Raw genomic sequence first — 18,332 nt, forward strand, 5'->3', positions numbered from 1 at the left:
TATTCTTCCTTACTCTCTTTCATGGTATAGGACAGTGATGGCTAACCTTTTTGCCATCACGTGCCAAAAGCAGGGGGAGTGCGGGGGTCGAGCGCGCACGTGCCCACACCCATAATTCACTGTGCCTCACCCCCTGTGCATGCATGTGTGACCCCCCCCCGCGCTCCTCCCGCTTTTGGCACGTGATGGCACGGTGGGCCTGGTAGGCCTCTTTTTTGCCCTCCCCACGCTCCAGAGGCTTTCTAGGAACCTGGGGAGGGCGAAAATGGCCTTCTTCCCCCCACCCACCCCCCAGAGGCCAGAAATGGCCCATTTCCCGATTTCTGGTGGGCCCAAAAGACCCGAAAATCAGCTGGCTGGCATACACATGCACGCTGGAGCTGAGCTAGAGCAACACTCGCGTGCCCACAGATATGGCTCCGCGTGCCACAGGTGGCACGCATGCCATAAGTTCGCCATCACAGGTATAGAAGACCTCTTATGATATCTAGCGTGCTTATCCTAATTTGTTGCTGCTTCAGGTTGAACATGGACTATGGCAGGTGTTGTAGATATTTGTGGTAAATTGCTTTTGTTTTGTATGGCTTTGTTCAGTCACCAGAAGTACATGCAACTCATCAACCTAGTTGACTTTTAAAGTGATAAGCAAATTCTGGGTTGGTACAATATTTCCTGTTTGTGTAAGAATGAAGCTTATCATTAACCAGTTTAAAGAGACAACGTCCAACAACATCCACACACAGAATACAGTAGACAGAAATTCTGATGCCCTATATTGAAAACCAAATTCCCTTTAGGAATAAGAGTGCCTATACTAACGGACTTGTAGATTCCTGTCAAATATTCATTGTTGCATTTTCAGGTGTTGTGCAAAACACTGGTTCCAACAGATATACTGAAATAAAAATTCAGAGAAGCACATTACTTCCCAGATGTTTCCCTATTATAACTAGCAAAAACCAAGTATTATTGTCCCAACTTATGTTGAATTAGTCCAGTTTCTTGAAGCTTTCAGAGACATTTCCCAGTTGACAAGACTTGTACCTGGTTTTGTTTTTAATAAATTGGTCATAATGTAGGAAGAAAGTCCAAATATATAGATATGTTTTACATATGATTCTTAGACATTGAGAACGACAGCACAATTTATTTATTTATTTATTTGTATGCTGCCTCTTTTATTCTTCTACAAATAACTCAAGGTGGTGAACATATCCACACCTTCCTCTTCTTATTTTCCACACAACAATAATCCTGTGAGGTGGATTGACTTGAGAGACACTGACTGGCCCAAAGTCACCCTGCTGACTTTCATGGTTAAGATGGAACTTGAACTCACAATCTCCCACTTTCTAGCCTGGTACCTTAACCAAGAGACCAAACTGGCTCTCACAATAATTCTCACTAGCAGTCTTCTTTCTTCCTCTAAGAGTGGCAGAATCCTAAAAGATGTTGCTTGGCATATGGAACTAATTGAAGGACATACTTTATACTATCCTATTAGTTAGTTGTCGAAGCAGTAACTGCCGCAGGGACTCATTGGTCTATTCTCAGCCTTTTGAAATTGGCAGAAGTGAAGATGATCACAGGACGGGAGATTCAAAGCAGTGGTGAGGTGGAAGAGCTCTCTTTAAAATAAAAAGGGTGTTATTTAGGGCCAAAGTACTGGATCCAGATTAGTGGTGGGTTGCTCTCGGTTCTGTCCGGTTCTTGAGAACCAGTAGTAAAAGTGGTGGGAGGCTCCGCCTACCTGCCCTGACATCATATTTGGCGAACTGTGAATGCGCAGAAGCGCGAGTGTGTGCACTCCCATTGAGAACTGGTAATAAAGGTAAGTAGAACTCATCCCTGATCCAGATATGGTGCAAAATGAAAGCCAAGGGATATCTATGGGCTATGCACCATTTAAAGGCCACAAGGATTTTATTTTAGAATGCACAGTTATTCATTCATAGCTATTCCTGCTTTTTGTAATCCTTTTCCGTCTTAAACTTGAATATATCCAGACACAGTCCCTTACATCTCTGTGTGAACATTATTTCCAACCTCCCCAACTAATGAAACCTGAATGCTGTCCCTGCTATTTCATGTGATTTGGAATGAAAAAAAGAATATACTTTGTCCAAGGCAAGAGATGAAAACCCTGGCCCCTTAAATATTGCTTGGAGATCTTGTTCTCTGGCCGAACTCTAGTATACAAGGCAAAATCTTTAGCATGCAATTTTCTGGCTAGTGCCTGCATCACTATTTTCATATGACCCTTTCCCCGGTACTCAGGAAGAGCATAGCCATGGGTCAGACACCCAAGGGCATCACTTAGGCTCCAGACAACCAGCTGCCCTTTCTGATCTAGGAGGCATGCATTTGGGAAGTCCTCAATCAGGCTCCTGAGATAGCGCAGGCTGTGATCATTGCCTCCAAATTCATAAGTGTCATTGAGTAGGGCTGCATGGGATGGGTTGAGCGTCCCCAAGTGGAGGGGGTCACTTCTGAGCCTGAAAGGAAAGAGCAGATGATAGTGAAGGTGGAACAAAAAGAGAGCATCCCACCATGTTGTTGTTTTTTTAATTTGATTTATACGCCGCCCTTCTCCGGAGACTCAGGGCGGCTTACAATGCGTTAAGCAATAGCCTTCATACTTTTGTATATTTATACAAAGTCAGCTTATTGCCCCCACAAACTGGGTCCTCAATTTACCTACCTTAGAAAGGATGGAAGGCTGAGTCAACCTTGAGCCTGGTGAGATTCGAACTTACAGTAATTGCAGACAGCTGGTGTTAATCACAATGCTATCAGTCTGCTGAGCCACCAGGCCCATGTTTTTTCCATGTTGGAAAAAAGCCTGGTAGGATATATCAAGGGTATATATCAAGAATATATCAAGATCAAGCCCTATCATGATCTCAGAGTTACCCAGTAGTGGGAAAACACAAATCCCACTTATTCTGAAATATCTCCTTAACAGTCTTTTGAAACTGCAGTAATCAGCTTTAGGATCTTTTTTGCGTTTTGCTTTATTTTAAATCTCTTTTAATATTCCCAAGGCCATTTTCTTTTGGAAAAGCCAATGAAGCAGTTACGTTCAGGGAATTCTTCCTACTCTCTATTAACTGTTGTTCATCCCACATCTTCCAAGTTGGCAGTAAAACTGGGACCTTATTTGTAAACCTGTCTCATTTTTACAAATAGGAAAAACAACTTATTCCTAGTTTTCTACAGAGGATAGGATTAGTTATAGAACAGGGGTCTCCAACCTTGGCAACTTTAAGACTTGTGGACTTCAACTCCCAGACTTGTGGACTTCGCTGGCTGAGGAATTCTGGGAGTTGAAGTCCACAAGTCTTAAAGTTGCCAAGGTTGGAGACCCCTGTTATAGAAGAACCAGAGGCCCTTGGTTTCATTACTGAATTCCAGATAATTGCATGGGATCAAATTAATAGACCCCCAAAACATTTGCCTTAGAAAGAGAGTACGATCACTCACTGGTTCTGACATAACTTGGCTGCATCTGGGTTCAGCAATGCCTGGTAAAAATGGGGCTCCATGTGGACACTTCTAGCCTCTGCCATGACTTTCACAGTCTGATAAAGCCCATCTTGGAGACCTACATAGAATGGACGTGACACAAGAAACAAGCCTGAGGTTCAGAGTGAAATCTTATCTTCTGTCTACTCCTAATACTCTGCAACTGGGTGGCCCAGAGACATTCACCAGCCACAGGGAAATGGTGGTAATGGTTAGAATGGAGTTTTGCATAAGCTTATAGATTTCTCCTCCTTGGCTAGAGATGTATATAATAGAATGGCCACTGCTCTAGTACACCAGGCCAAATGTCATCCATCATAACAAACTCTGGATTGAATTATCTGACAAGAACATAAAATAACAGAGCACAAGGATTTTTCATGATACCAACTTCTTCTGAGTTTAAAGACCAAATGGCAGTCTAACTATATGTGGAAGTCAAAAGGAAGATGACATATCCAGGGTTAGTAATTCTATGCATCATTTGATTTTCTCCTATGTTGTGCAGTTAGAAAAATAAGATATTGGCCTAAAGAACATCAAGAATAGGGTTTGTATTTCTCATAAGGCAATGTGACTGATGCTTTGATTGGTAATTTCACTTAAATGGTAAAATAGAATGCCTTTTTGCATTGATTTTTGCAAAAATTAAGAAATTAGACATATTTCTAAATGATTTAATCTGTTCAAGTTCTCAACTATTAGCTGAGAAGATTATCTAAAAATTCTCTTGCACTGACACAATTAAACTCGTTGGACCCCAAAATTCCAGTAGGTAGCTTCAGGGTTTGGTAGCATATAAGCCAAAATGTAAAGAAGTCTGAACATTTTCCTTGTGTAATTCTCCCCATTTACACATTTATTGCAAAGTCAATCTCAATTTAGGATTTTTTGAAATAATAACTGAGGATATTTCCTAAGCCATATATTTAATTGTTCATACTGTGTGTTTATCTATGTGTGCGTGTATATGAATGTGGAGAGAGGGGGTGGAGGGGAGAGATTTGTAGATATTTATTTATTTAATACTGTTTTAAGATTGCCCAATTTCTTCACAAATCTGTGTGGCTTACAAATAAATAAAGAGAAATACCTGACCAGAAAAACAAACACCCTGTGTTAAAATCAAACTCAACAAAACTAAGCTAATCTATACAGGGCTCCACAATTTAAGAGTTGGGGGAACAACCAGGTTTTTGGCACTTTCCAAAATCTCCTAAGGGTGGAAAAGAAATTGCCAGAGCCTGGCCTTGCCTTGCAGCTGGAAGGCTTTGTCCCAGTCTATGGCATCTTTGTGTTCTAGGAGGGTTCTGCAGGCATCTTCCTCCCGATAGAAAGCAGCATGCAGGTTGGCATAATAATCCCTGTTGTCCTTCAGCACCTGCAGGAAGTGGCAGCGGAAATAGAACAGATGGCAGAGACCATGTGGAGGAGCTGATGAGGTCAGGCTCTCTTGGAAGAGGGATATAGAAAAAGGAGGCAAGGAGAACTGCTATAGCATCCCCAAGGGCCTCCTGAATGGCTTTTGGGCCCCAGATACAGATGTGTCTTGTGTTTTTCCCTCCCCTTTTTCGCCAGGGGACTGTGGGAAAAACCCATCAACTTTCTGCTGTAATTTCCTACCTCCTTCCGTGGTCGGGTAAGAACAGCTTTAAATTCTGGCCAAGAGTCCACCACGACTTCGTGTTGAGCTGGGTTTCCACGGTTGATGTGTATCACTGCCCCACAGACCTTAAATTAAAAAGAGGGTCAGGAAGACCTAGTGGAAATAAAATTCTGCTTTTCCTCTCTAATTAATCAAAAGGTTGGGGGGGGGGGTATGGCTCTAGGTGCAGAAGTGAGTCATCTATGATTGGCTGATTCAGAACCACCCAAGGTCTTTTGAGGGCGAAATGCTACAATGGGTGCAATGTTGGAATTTGCTCTGTCGGTGAAAGCCATCACTCATTGGCTGATTCAGTCTGTTGAGAGCCAAATTCTATTGATGGGTGACTTGGAAGAATTCACTGTCTCACTGAAAGGCCAGATGGTTTTTGGATTTTCTGTAGAAGAAGAAATCAACGAAGATAGGTTCTCTTGTTTGCGCTACTTCAGGTACACCTATATTTTGGACATTATTGGCTTTGCATTTCCAGAAGTGACGAAAGGAAAAGTGGACATGAATGTGAAATGATTCCAAGGCTGCGATCAAACATTATTATACATTTAGAAATTTAACAGGGACAGTTTTCTCCAAATTCTCAGTAAATGGGGAAACATCAGCCCTTATATTTACACTGAGAGGAGCACTAAACAGGTGATTACCAGCAGTGTTTCAGGGAAGCCCTTTCGCAACACACTCTCCAGCAGCTGCAGCTTGGAAGAGCAGGTCAGGATCAGCATGGCTGGCCAGGTTGAGGGTGCCCTGCAGGTCCCACGAAGGCGTCTTTTGGCGAGCAAACCTGAAGAGGGCAAAAGAGGTAGAATTTCATCAATTCTTTATGAATCACCTTCCCTGGCTGCTGGAGACCAAGTGGAGATGGAATGGTCTCTGTCAGTGATGCAGATTCTGAACTCTCAAAAAAAGTCTTCCTGATCAACCTTAGATCGAATGGATCCTGAGTCATAAAATTGTACAGTGTGTCAGCTGGAAAGGACTCTGCCCAATCTTCAATCAGAGTCTGTGAGAGCCTTGGAGATATTTATAGCTTAGCTCCCTTAATCATTCCCTATAGGAAACGGTTTCAGATCCCTCCCCAGCCTAGGAGTTCTCTTCTGAACCTGGTTCTCCCTCCTCCTTTTCAAAAGCAAGGCCCAGAATCTCTCATGGAACTTCAGTGAAGGATATAACGGGACAATTTCCCTCCTCTGGTTTGGGCACATTGGTCCCTTTTTAGGCAGCCCAATCCCCTATTGGCTTTTTTGGATGCTGCATCTCAATTTTTGCTCAGATCCAGCCAGTTTTCTCTTTGGACTCCTAGATGCTTCTCACCAGCTCTGCTGTCATGCCAGGCTTCCCCAATCCTCTTTTCACACCAGAGATAGGACCTTACATTTATCTCTGATGATAACCATCTTCTCAGATTTGGTTAGAATTAGATTGAGAAAAGAGAGGGAGGGAGTGGGGAGGGAGAATAGATAGATATCATAGATAGATATAGATAGACAGGATATTAATAAATTACCAAGTAATACAAATTAATATAAAGAAAGAAAAAAGAAAAAGACATCAAAGAGAAAAGTAAAAGTGCAAGAAAGGGAAAAATAAAAGAAAATAGGAAAAGAAAAGAAAGGAAAGGAAAGGAAAGGAAAGGAAAGGAAAGGAAAGGAAAGGAAAGGAAAGGAAAGGAAAGAAGGAAAGGAAAGGAAAGGAAAGGAAAGGAAAGGAAAGGAAAGGAAAGGAAATACAAACAAGTAGCTTCCAATTAATGTACTGTAATTTCTCTATTCAATGCAGTCAATTTGGCCATCTCAACAAATTCCATCAGCTTCACCATCCATTTCTCCATTGTGGATAAAATTGAATCTTTTCAGCTTTGTACATATAACAGTCTTAACACATTTGTATATAAGTACAAAGTTCAATGTTTTTTTCTAGCTGCGTATCCATCAATTTCAAAAGAAATGTCTCTGGTTTCAGTTGTAAATGAGTTTTTAAAATCGTCTATGTTATTGTACAATATATAATTGAGTCCAAGTCCAAAATATTTTGGCTTTTTTACATGACCATCAAACATGATAAAATGTCTCTTTGTTGTTTACATTTCCAGCGTACATTTGAAGAACCTTTATACATACCAACCAATTTTTCTGGTGACATGTACAAAAAAAATACAATATGATACATCATTTTAATAAAAAATTCTCTTTAAGATTATGGAAATCATAAATTTCAATCATTCATTCATTCATTCATTCATTCATTTATTTATAAAATTTATTGGCCATCCATCTTACCAAAGGGTAACTCTGGGCAGCTTACACTCATAAAAATGTATCTATACATACACATGGCCCGGGGTGTATGGCCCAGCGGTCAGCTGCGCCTGAAAACCCCCTACATGGACCGAGACCTGGGAAGATCGTGGCAGAATTTGCTCGGAGAAAACGGGCAGGACTATTGGGGGTGATTTGGCCCGGAACATCGAAGGGAGTTGGGGAGTGATAGAGGGGGATTTCCAATTACCATCTGGTTTCCCCCTTGGATTCGCCCCCCCCCCCTATGAAAATGGCCTCCCCCCCATTGCTACCTGGACTCTCTATTAGGTCGGCCCATTTTTCCATCACTACTGACTCTGGGACTTTATTATCACCCTCCTGGATTTTTATGTTTGTTCTCTATCTCCTTCTGCTGCTGGCTAGTTTATTCCTGCCGCCCGATTTCCACCTTTAGGCCTTGGCTTGGGGGAGGAGAGATTGCAGGCTGGAGGGAGAAGCTGAGAGTCCAGGTCAAGGACTGCTGCTCCATCTGCAGGGAGAGAGTGACTATTGTTGGCCTTTTACATCCAGCCGTGGTGAGAGAACGGCTGTGGCCATCCGCCTGCACTGCAACCATCTGATCTGGTCGCCCCATCACTGTGAGAGAGTGAAGGGGCCCCAGCTTCATCCTGGCCAGCCTCTTTTGCCATCTCTCACCTCAATGACTATCTTTAAATTTCGCTGACATCCAAGGTTCCCCTTTTCCATCTCATCATACTTGTATGGCTTATACCTCGGCAGATTTGCTTGCGCTGCGAGATGCCCCCCTCTCGCGGCGATGGCCTTCCACTCTATCAAAGGCCTACCTTAAGGACGGGATTTGGAGCCCCGAGAGGTGGCATGTTTTAAAGCGGGGATTGAGGGGGTTTTAATTAGGGTTTTTAATAATCTTTTAAGGGGAACTGGGAGGGCGACCAAAGGGGATGGGGGGGGTAATCCACCTAGGTCAGGGCCCAGCCTGGCACAGGGTAACGGTCTGGAGGGCGCAGGACGAGGGATTGGGGATGTCATCAGCACGGTGGATGGGAGGGGCAGATATGGCGGGAGCAGAGGACCTTATCTTGTGCCGGGGGTGCGCACTCGCTACTTGAGAGCGATTGCACGCCCCGGTCCTCAAGGCTCCCCTCGGATACTAGGTGGCTCAGATACTCAGGACCTGGGCCTCCGGCTGATGCTGTGCAATGCCAGGTCCGTGGTAAATAAGGCCCCCCTCATTTACGATCTTATTCAAGAGGGGGGAGCGGACCTGGCGGGTATTACGGAGACCTGGTTGGGCCCGGAGGGAGGGGTCCCTCTGGTTGAGATGTGTCCACCAGGCTTCAGAGCATTCCATCAGCCGAGGGCCCAGGGGAGGGGCGGGGGGGTGGCGGTTATTATTAACGAAGGTCTGGGTCCGAGGGAGACCACTGTGCCACAGATTGCCGGGTGTGAGTCCCTCTTTGTGAGATGGGGTCATGGGGTTCAGATGGGCTTGCTGCTTACGTACCTGGCTCCCTGCCGCGTGGCAACGGCCCTGCCCGAGCTACTTGACGTGATAGCCACGGTGGCAGTTGATACACCCAGGCTTATGGTCATGGGTGATTTCAATCTGCCGTCCGTTGGTGAAACGTCAGAGATGGCTCGGGAGTTCATGGCTTTCCTGACGGCCATGGACCTGACCCAGTTAGTTCATGGCCCCACTCACAGGGGGGGACACAAGCTGGACCTGATTTTTGTCTCTGGCCAGTGGTTGAGTGGTCTTATTATAGGGGATATAGACATGAAACCCTTGTCATGGTCAGATCACTCACTCCTTCGTCTGGACCTTCGAACCGCTACACCCCACCGCAGGGAGGCGGACCCAATTAGATGGATCCGCCCCAGGCGCCTGATGGATCCTGATAGGTTCCAGACGGAGCTTGGGCCAATTCCTGAAGATCTGGCACACGACTCGGCCGAGGACCTGGTAGCTGCCTGGGATCGGGCGGCTGGTGGGGCCTTGGATCGAGTCGTGCCTTTGCGGCCTCTGACCCGGTGTCGATCCCTCGTGGCTCCTTGGTTCACCGAGGAGCTGAGGGAGATGAAACGCCGGAAAAGACGCCTAGAGAGCGGTTGGAGGGCCAGTCTCGCTGAATCTGACCGAACACTGGTAAGGTCGCATATTAAGACCTACCTAGTGGCGATAAAGACGGCAAAGTTTAACTACTTTTCCGCCTCTATTGCGTCATCAGGGAATCGTCCGGCCGCCCTGTTCAGGGTAACCCGCTCCCTGCTCCATCCGGGAGCGCGGGAGGATCCCTTGGAAGGCAGGGCGGAGGATTTCGGACAATACCTGTATGACAAAATCGCTCAGATCCGGGGGGATTTGGACTCTGACTGGGTAGATCAGGGCAGGGTGACGAGGAATAGTCTTGAGAATGTTACCTGAGAGGAGTTTGATGCTGTGACTCCGGATGATGTGGACAGGATTTTGGGGAGACTTAGTGCGGCCACATGTTTACTGGACCCGTGTCCCTCCTGGTTGGTACTGGCCTCCCGGGAGGTTACACGAGGCTGGCTCCAGGGTGTTATCAACGCTTCGTTGAGTGAGGGTCACTTCCCTGCCGCCTTGAAAGAAGCGGTGGTGAGGCCTCTCCTCAAGAAGCCGTCCCTGGATCCGGCAATATTGGCCAACTATCGTCCTGTCTCCAACCTTCGCTTCCTGGCGAAGGTTATTGAGAGTGTGGTCGCGCGACAGTTTCCACAATTCTTGGAGGAAACATCCTATCTAGATCCGTTCCAGTCGGGTTTCAGGCCTGGACACAGCACGGAAACGGCATTGGTTGCGTTGGTTGATGATCTCTGGAGGGCTCGGGACAGGGGTTGTTCCTCTGTTCTGGTCCTGTTAGACCTCTCAGCGGCTTTTGATACCATTGACCATGGTATCATGCTGCACCGGTTGGAAGAGTTGGGGATGGGGGGCACCGTATTACGGAGTTGGGGATGGGGGGCACCGTATTACGGTGGTTCTCCTCCTTTCTCTCCGACCGGTCGCAGTTCGTGTTGGCAGGGGGGCAGAGGTCGACCTCAAGGCCTCTTATATGTGGAGTGCCTCAGGGGTCGGTCCTCTCGCCCCTCCTGTTCAACATTTATGTGAAGCCGCTGGGTGAGATCATCCGTGGCTTTGGGGTGAGATACCACCAGTACGCTGATGACACCCAGCTGTACCCACCCCAGGCCACCCCAACGATGCCCTTGAAGTGATGTCCCAGTGCCTGGAGGCTGTGCGGATCTGGATGGGGAGGAACAGGCTCAGGCTCAACCCTTCCAAGACTGAGTGGCTGTGGCTCCCGGCATCCCGATATAGTCAGTTGACTCCATCACTGACTATTGGGGGCGAGTCGTTGGCCCCCACAGAGAGGGCTCGCAATCTGGGAGTCCTCCTGGATAGGCAGCTGTCCTTGGAGGAACATCTGACGGCTGTAACCAGGGGGACCTTTTGTCAGGTTCGCCTGATCCGCCAGTTGCGGCCCTTTCTTGATCGGGATTCCCTGTGCACAGTCACTCATGCCCTCGTCACCTCTCGCCTTGACTACTGCAACGCTCTCTACATGGGGCTCCCCTTGAGGAGCACCCGGAGGCTCCAACTGGTCCAGAATGCAGCAGCGTGGGTAGTGACGGGAGCAGCCTGGCGCTCCCATGTAACACCGCTCCTGCGCGAGCTGCACTGGCTCCCAGTGGTCTTCCGGGTGCGCTTCAAGGTGTTGGTTATCACCTTTAAAGCGCTCCATGGCATAGGGCCTAGCTATCTTCGAGACCGCCTGCTGCCACCGACGATCTCCCATCGACCCGTGCGCTCCCACAGAGAGGGCCTCCTCGGGGTGCCATCAGCCAAACAGTGCAGGCTGGTGACCCCCAGGGGGAGGGCCTTCTCTGTGGGGGCACCTACCTTCTGGAATCAATTGCCTCCAGAGATAAGGAGAATCCACGACCTCGGTGCCTTCCGCCGTGCCCTTAAAACCTTCCTTTTCCAGCAAGCCGGGCTGGCCTAATTTTTTAAGTGTTTTTAAGTGTTTTGTTTATTGTTTTTAATTAATGGGGCCAAATTTATATATGTATATTTTAACTGTATTTTAATATTTGTACTTGATGTTTTTACTTGGCTGTTCACCGCCCTGAGTCCTCAGGGAGAAGGGCGGTGTACAAATTCAAAATAAAATAAAATAAAAAATAAAATAAAACATTAAAACATAAATAAACTAAAACCAAACATTAAAATCTAAGGACAGGTACGGAAGACAGGGGCAGAGTAGGGGGAGGTGGAATTGTGGTCACTCAATCAACCTCCTCCACCGTGCTGTTCCCCCACTGGGATCCCAAGCGGACTTTCAGAGCCACATCTTTAGACTCTTATGAAAAGATAGGAGGGTTGGGGCCAACCTCATATTCGGGGGGGAGGGAGGGGCACGATGTTCCAAAGAATAGGAGCGACAGCAGAGCAGGCCCTCCTCCTGGACCCCACCAGCTTGAATAATTTGCCTGACAGGATTATTGGGATTATTCCCAATTTCAATCCTTTCAACCCCATATTCCCCCACTGATCCATGTATATATGGATCAGTGGTGAAATCTAAAATTTGTTACTAACGGTTCTGTGGGCGTGGCTTGGTGGGGGGGGGTAATGTGACTGGGTGGGCATGGCCAATTTTTTTTTTACTTTTAAAACCATTTTTTCTACAACCTCTTCAGCGAAGAGGTTGTAAAAAAATGCTTTCAAAAGGCTCTTTTGGAAAAAAAGGGTTTTTTTTCTTTTAAAAGCCTCTGATGATCCAAGCTGAGTTGCCTGATCGTTAGAGGCATTTAAAAGAAAAAAAGTCTCTGCCGATCAAGCAACTCATCTTAGATCGTCAGAGGCATTTAAAAGAAAAAAAAGGGTTTTTTTTTCTTTTAAAAGCCTTTGATGATCCCAGCTGAGCTGCGTGATCATCAAAGGCTTTTTCTTTTACTTTTAAAAGCATTTTTTCGGCCGAAAAGGTTGTACAAAAAATGCTTTTAAAAGTAAAAAAAAAAAGCCTCTGATGATTGTGCGGCTCAGCTGGGCTTGGGGGGGGGGGGGCAGGGATTTTTGCTACCGGTTCTCCGAACCACCCGCCTCCATCGCTACCGGTTTGGCCGATCCGGTCCGAACTGGAAGCATTTCATCCCTGATATGGATCAATGTTTTTAGCCTATTTTATCATACATTCTTTCACTTATTCTTCTTCCATTTCCTACTCCAATAAAAATTTATATATTTTAGCAATAACTTGACAGTCATTTGTACATTTTTTTTCCCTTGCCATACAAATTTAGATAAGTGTTTCTGCCATTTTAAAAGGTACATCAGATGTCAGAAGTGATATTATCTGAAATAAAAAATAATATTCCAAGCAAGACGTGTTGAAATCTGAACCAACAATCTCTTCATTAGGAGTCTGTACCCATTTTGCAAAAACTGCGAGAAAGGCCCCATCAGCTTCAGATATGCTTAGGGGGGAAAAGTAAAATCCCTTTTAGTGAACAAACAATGGGGAGGAAGACGTTGGAACCAGAACTTCTGAATAGACTTAGGCTTGTGTTTCGTTGATCTGCATCTGTATTGCTGCCTTGGCCTGGTGTATCCATTCCCCCCCCCCCAGTTGATGGAGAATAAGATAGATGACAGAGATTGGGTGTTCGGTACACTGGAATTTCTATGCACAAACTGGGTGTCCGTCAGTTTTTTGTCATTTTGTATGTGTTATATTTCCCCCTTTTCCCTTCCAAATTACTCAGGAGCTTTGTTGGACTATTGGCTGCATCTAAGGACTGATCTAGGTATCTGTAGAAGTTGCTAGCTTCATCTAAGAGACAAATTGTTGTGGAGAAAAAATTATGTTAACATTTTTCCTATCAGCCATTTTTAGAAGCATTTGGGGAATGAATAGATATTAGAATTCTGTGCAAGTAAAATAAATAATTAAATTAGAATGTCATGTTGTTTCCCTTGCAATAAAATTACCAGTATTTACTCTCTGCTAACTCAACCTTTTTCCCCGTAGCACTCCAAAAGGCAGATGAAATATTTCAGTTTAAATGTCTTTGAGATAGGGGATCTTTTAATTTTTGTTTTTATTTTCAGAAGGAGTTTCACAAAATGATATCATAGTGATTCTAAGAGCAGTTCGATTTTTAAAAATATTTTAATGATATTTTTTCAATACAGTAACATAGTTAATACTGTTTTTGTTTTCCCCCCTTCACAATGTTTTGTATCTCATCTCCCAGAATTCAAGAATTCTTGCATGCTCATTCAACTGGAGTAAGATTTAAAGTGATGGGCAAATTTATGCAAAATTCCAAACAATTAGTAAAAATTCATTCAATGGGAATAAAACTTGCTATGAATCAGTTTGTAGATATAGTAATTGCATCCTGCAGTATCCACACCACCTGAGGAGAGACTGGATAATCAAATATTTCTTTAACGTGAGATAAGATGCTACTACAGTTGTAGATTTTGATCAAACATTGACAGTTGTATTTTCAGATGGTGTGCAAGAAGCCAGTGGGAGCAGTAATTGCTTTAGAAAGTCACTGGCCCATTTTATTCTCTGTCTTTGAAGCAGGCAGAAGTGAAGACAGTTGTAGGATAGGAGACTCAAAGCAATGGTGAGGTGGAGGAATTCTCTCGCATATAAAAGAGATGCAAGTGCAAAGTGCTGGAGCCTGATATGATGTAAAATGTATGCTAAGGTAAAGCAATGGGAAATGTATCATTTAAAGAAGTGATGGCAAATCTATGACACACTGTTTTGGGTGGCATGCATTCACCAACACCTGACAACTATTCTTGAAAGCACGGTCCCATTCTTGTGCAATTTTTGGAAGCTGCAGATACCACATGAGAATGGGGTATACTCTTGTGAGGTCTCCAAAAATTGAGTGAGAATGGGGTGTAAGGTCCGGCTATACGCTTAAGCTCTCAGTGAACCAAAAAAGAAAGACTTAAATGGAGGCTTGAATAAGAATCAACATTTAATCTTTGATCAAAGACAAAAGGCTGGGTAAAACCATTCTGTTGCAATATTTTCAGGATCAGACTCAATAAAATTAGTGAGAGTTAAAGGTTTAAATATACTTCCTTTTATTTACAATAGGCATTCTATATTCACTGAATATTCACAGATAGAAGCAAGGAAAAGGGTGTAGGTGGCTCCTTATATATACAATGGGTGGAGCTATAAGTGGGAGTGGTGAATTATGAATACATTAAGAAGTGAAGAATAAGTTAACCCCTGATACCCCATTCATATACTATTTACACATTAGAGAATAAGGCATTTACATCTGACAAATCCCCCTCTAAATGCCGATTCGTTATACAACACCAATTACATTCTGATTCAGGACAATACAAGACATACAATTTAGATGTTAAATATTTGTGTTGCTTAGAAGGTAAAGGCTTTGTCAATATGTCAGCTAATTGTTCTGAAGTATCACAATGCACTGCTTTAATAAATCCATCCTGAGATAATTGCCTCACATGTTTAAATTTTATATCTATATGCCTGGACCTTTGTCCAATGGCATCAGATCTAGATATTTCAATGGCCGCTTTATTGTCTTCATGCATAACAAAAGGCAAAGCAGGTTTTTTCCAAACATCTGAAATTAAATCATTAAACCATACAAGGTTATTTGCAGCTTTGGATAAACAAACATATTCCGCTTCTGTCGTTGAAGTGGCTACTAGTTCTTGTTTACCAGTATACCAGTAAACTGGACAGTCATTTAAGAGAAAAATATAACCAGATGTACTTTTTCTGCATGATGTGTCTCCAGCCCAGTCCGCATCTGCATAACATGCAAGCTTTGGTTCTTTATTATCACTAGGTTCTAATACTAAGCAAAAATCTAGTGTACTTTTCAGATATCTTAAAATTCTTTTAACAGCTTCCCAGTGATACATTGTTGGTTTGCTGACGTGTCTGGATAATAAATTGAGTGGTAAGGCGATATCTGGTCTAGTCCAATTAGATATATAAAGAAGTGAACCTATGATTGATCTATAAAACGTGTTATCCTTGAATTCAGGGGAAGATTCATCAGTATTTCTAAGAAAATCAGTTTGCATAGGAGTATCACAGGGTTTGGCATTGTTTAAATTGCATTTATTTAAAAGTTCTATAATCTTATCTCTCTGAGTAAGTTTGAATCCCCTTCTAGTCTTATTAATTTGAACACCAAGATATTTGTTCACTTTACCTAGAGATTTCAACGAGAAATGTTCATTTAACTTATTTACAAAAGTTTCTCTTCTCTCTTTGTGTTTTCCTATATATAAAATGTCATCTACATAAATCAACACAAATTCAATGTGATCATCACCCTTTTTGACAAAGAAACAGTTATCAGCAGTGGTAGCGTTGAAATCCATGGTCTTAAGTACTTTTACTAAACAATCATACCATCTTTTACCAGATTGTTTTAATCCGTATAAACTCTTGTTCAACAGCCAAATTTCATTTTTGTTGGTGTATTGACTGTGAGGTGCTCTTACGTATATTTCCTTATCTAGTTTTGCGTGTAGATACGCAGTCTGTATGTCATATTGAAATACATCAAGATTGAGTGCTGATGCTACCACTAGAGCTGTTTTGACACTCTCTGTTCTTACAGTGGGGGTATACGTGTCAGTATAGTCCTCCGGATATTTCTGTGCATAACCTTGTGCAACTAATCTAGCTTTATATAGAGTATTGCCTCCTTCTAAGTTCTTAATTTTATATATCCACCTGGTACCAATAATTGTTTTATCTTTAGGTGCAATTGCAGGTGTAAATACATTTAATCCTTGTAAACTTTCCATCTCTTTTTTCATAGCTAATTCCCATTTTTCTTTTTCTTCACGAGGGAGTTTTAACACTTCCTCATAAGTATTAGGTGTTATTGGCTCACCATCCATATGCATTATGTAATCTCTGTATTTATTTGGCATTTGATTTCTGTTGTTTCTAATGACTCTTTCAGGTTTGCTATTGTTATCATGCAAATATCTTGCTTCTTTTTTTGTTAGTGTGTCTGTCTTTATTTTGTGTTGGCTATTTGTCCAAGTTTTGGTTTTGCTTTTATATTTGTTGATGTCCTGTTTTTCTATGGTCCCTTTCTCATGAGATTTTGTATCTTTACATTTATTTGGAAATATTTCATTAAGATGTAATTTAGACCAGTTGGCCTGTTCATGGAACACAGCTGTTCTGGAAACTATAAATTTGTTATTATTATCAATGAATCTGTACCCTTTGGTGCCAGTTTCATATCCCATAAATCTGAGTCTTCTGGATACGTTTTCTCCCTTTCTTCTCAACTGTTTAGGTATGTGTACGTCTGCAGTGACTCCAAATATGTGCATGTGTGCTAATTTTGGTTTCCTATTATACATTACTTCATATGGTGTCTTATTTACAATACTGGACCAGGTTCTATTTTGTGTGTAATTTGAATAATGTAAGGCTTCTGACCAAAATTGTTTGCTTAAGCCAGCATCCTCCAATGTGCATCTAATCATGGTTTGTAATGTGGAATTCTTTCTCTCTGCAATCCCGTTCTGAAACGCAGAAAATGGACTAGACGTGTAATGTAGCATTCCTCTATCCTTTAACCATTGGGAGAATTCTTTAGACATGAATTCACATCCCCTATCTGTCATAATTTGTTTTATTCTGATATTGTGTTGTGTTTCTATGCGTTTGTAAAATTCCTTAAATTTTTGAAAGGTTTCATCTTTGTGTTTTAATGTATAAACAAACCCATAACGGCTATAATCGTCTACTATTGTCAGGAAGTAACGTTTTCTATAGGTGATTGATGGAGTTAATGGGCCAACTAAGTCCATGTGTACTAAGTCAAAAATTTTGTTAGTTGATCTAGTAGATTTTCTTGGCCTGGGACTAGTTTTTAGTTTTGTAGATTTACATACTGAGCATTCCAAATAGTTTTCACAATTTTTTATTTTGACACCTTCTGCGTGTTCAGTCATTTTTTGTACTACAGGAAAACTGGCATGTCCTAACTTCCTATGTAAGATGTGAGCACACTCATCATGAATTGGTTTACCTATTTTTGGTTTTTTTTCATTGTGTGCATCTGCGTGATCATGAGATATTTTACATTCATCATTGTCACTGTTACTAATATTTTCATCATCTGCTTCAATACAATCTTCCATATTTGAATCAATGTTATGCAACCATTTTTCCTTCGTTATCAGATAAGGTAGGCCTCCTTTAATCATCACAGTGCCTATATTTATTTTATTCTTCTCCAAAGTCGCTTTTCCCTTTGAGAAAACTATATTAATGTCAGAATCTCTACTTAGTTTTATGGCACTTAGTATGTTATGAGGTATTTCAGGTATTAACAATACCCCCTCTATTTTTCCTAGACCAGGCAAGGTTACATTTCCTCTGCCTAATACTTGAACCTTTTCTTGGTTAGCTACCTTTATTACAAATTTATCTTCTGTAAATGAAGACAATATATTTTTGTTATTAGTGGTGTGATTAGTTGCTCCAGAATCAATAAGCCAATTATTGTTCTCATTTTGCTGTATTTTAGTGTTGTCTTGTTTATTTAATCCATTCAGTGAACCAGATTTTCTATCCTTTGAATTATCTCTGCCCCCTCTATTCTCTTTGTAATTTGGTGGGCTTCTATATCTATGTCTATCTATGGAAGACTGTCTATAATTGTATTTGTTCCTATATTCTGACCTATGTCTTTCCTTTGAAATTTTGGGACAATCTCTTCTATTGTGTTCCCTGGATCCACAATTGTGACATTTGAATGTTTCATTATATTTTTCTTGG

The 18,332-nt window shown here is 42.6% G+C and overlaps 1 pseudogene; it reads right to left on the reverse strand.

Moving 5' to 3' along the window:
* Positions 1-2,035: 2,035 nt before the first annotated feature.
* Positions 2,036-5,940, reverse strand: LOC139310393 (glycine N-acyltransferase-like protein 3; annotated as a pseudogene).
* Between the last annotated feature and the right edge of the window lie 12,392 nt (positions 5,941-18,332).

This window comes from Pituophis catenifer, unplaced genomic scaffold, assembly GCF_029215685.1.
Source record: "Pituophis catenifer annectens isolate HBS135680 unplaced genomic scaffold, rPitCat1.0.hap2 SCAF_1, whole genome shotgun sequence".
NCBI lineage: Eukaryota > Metazoa > Chordata > Lepidosauria > Squamata > Colubridae > Pituophis > Pituophis catenifer.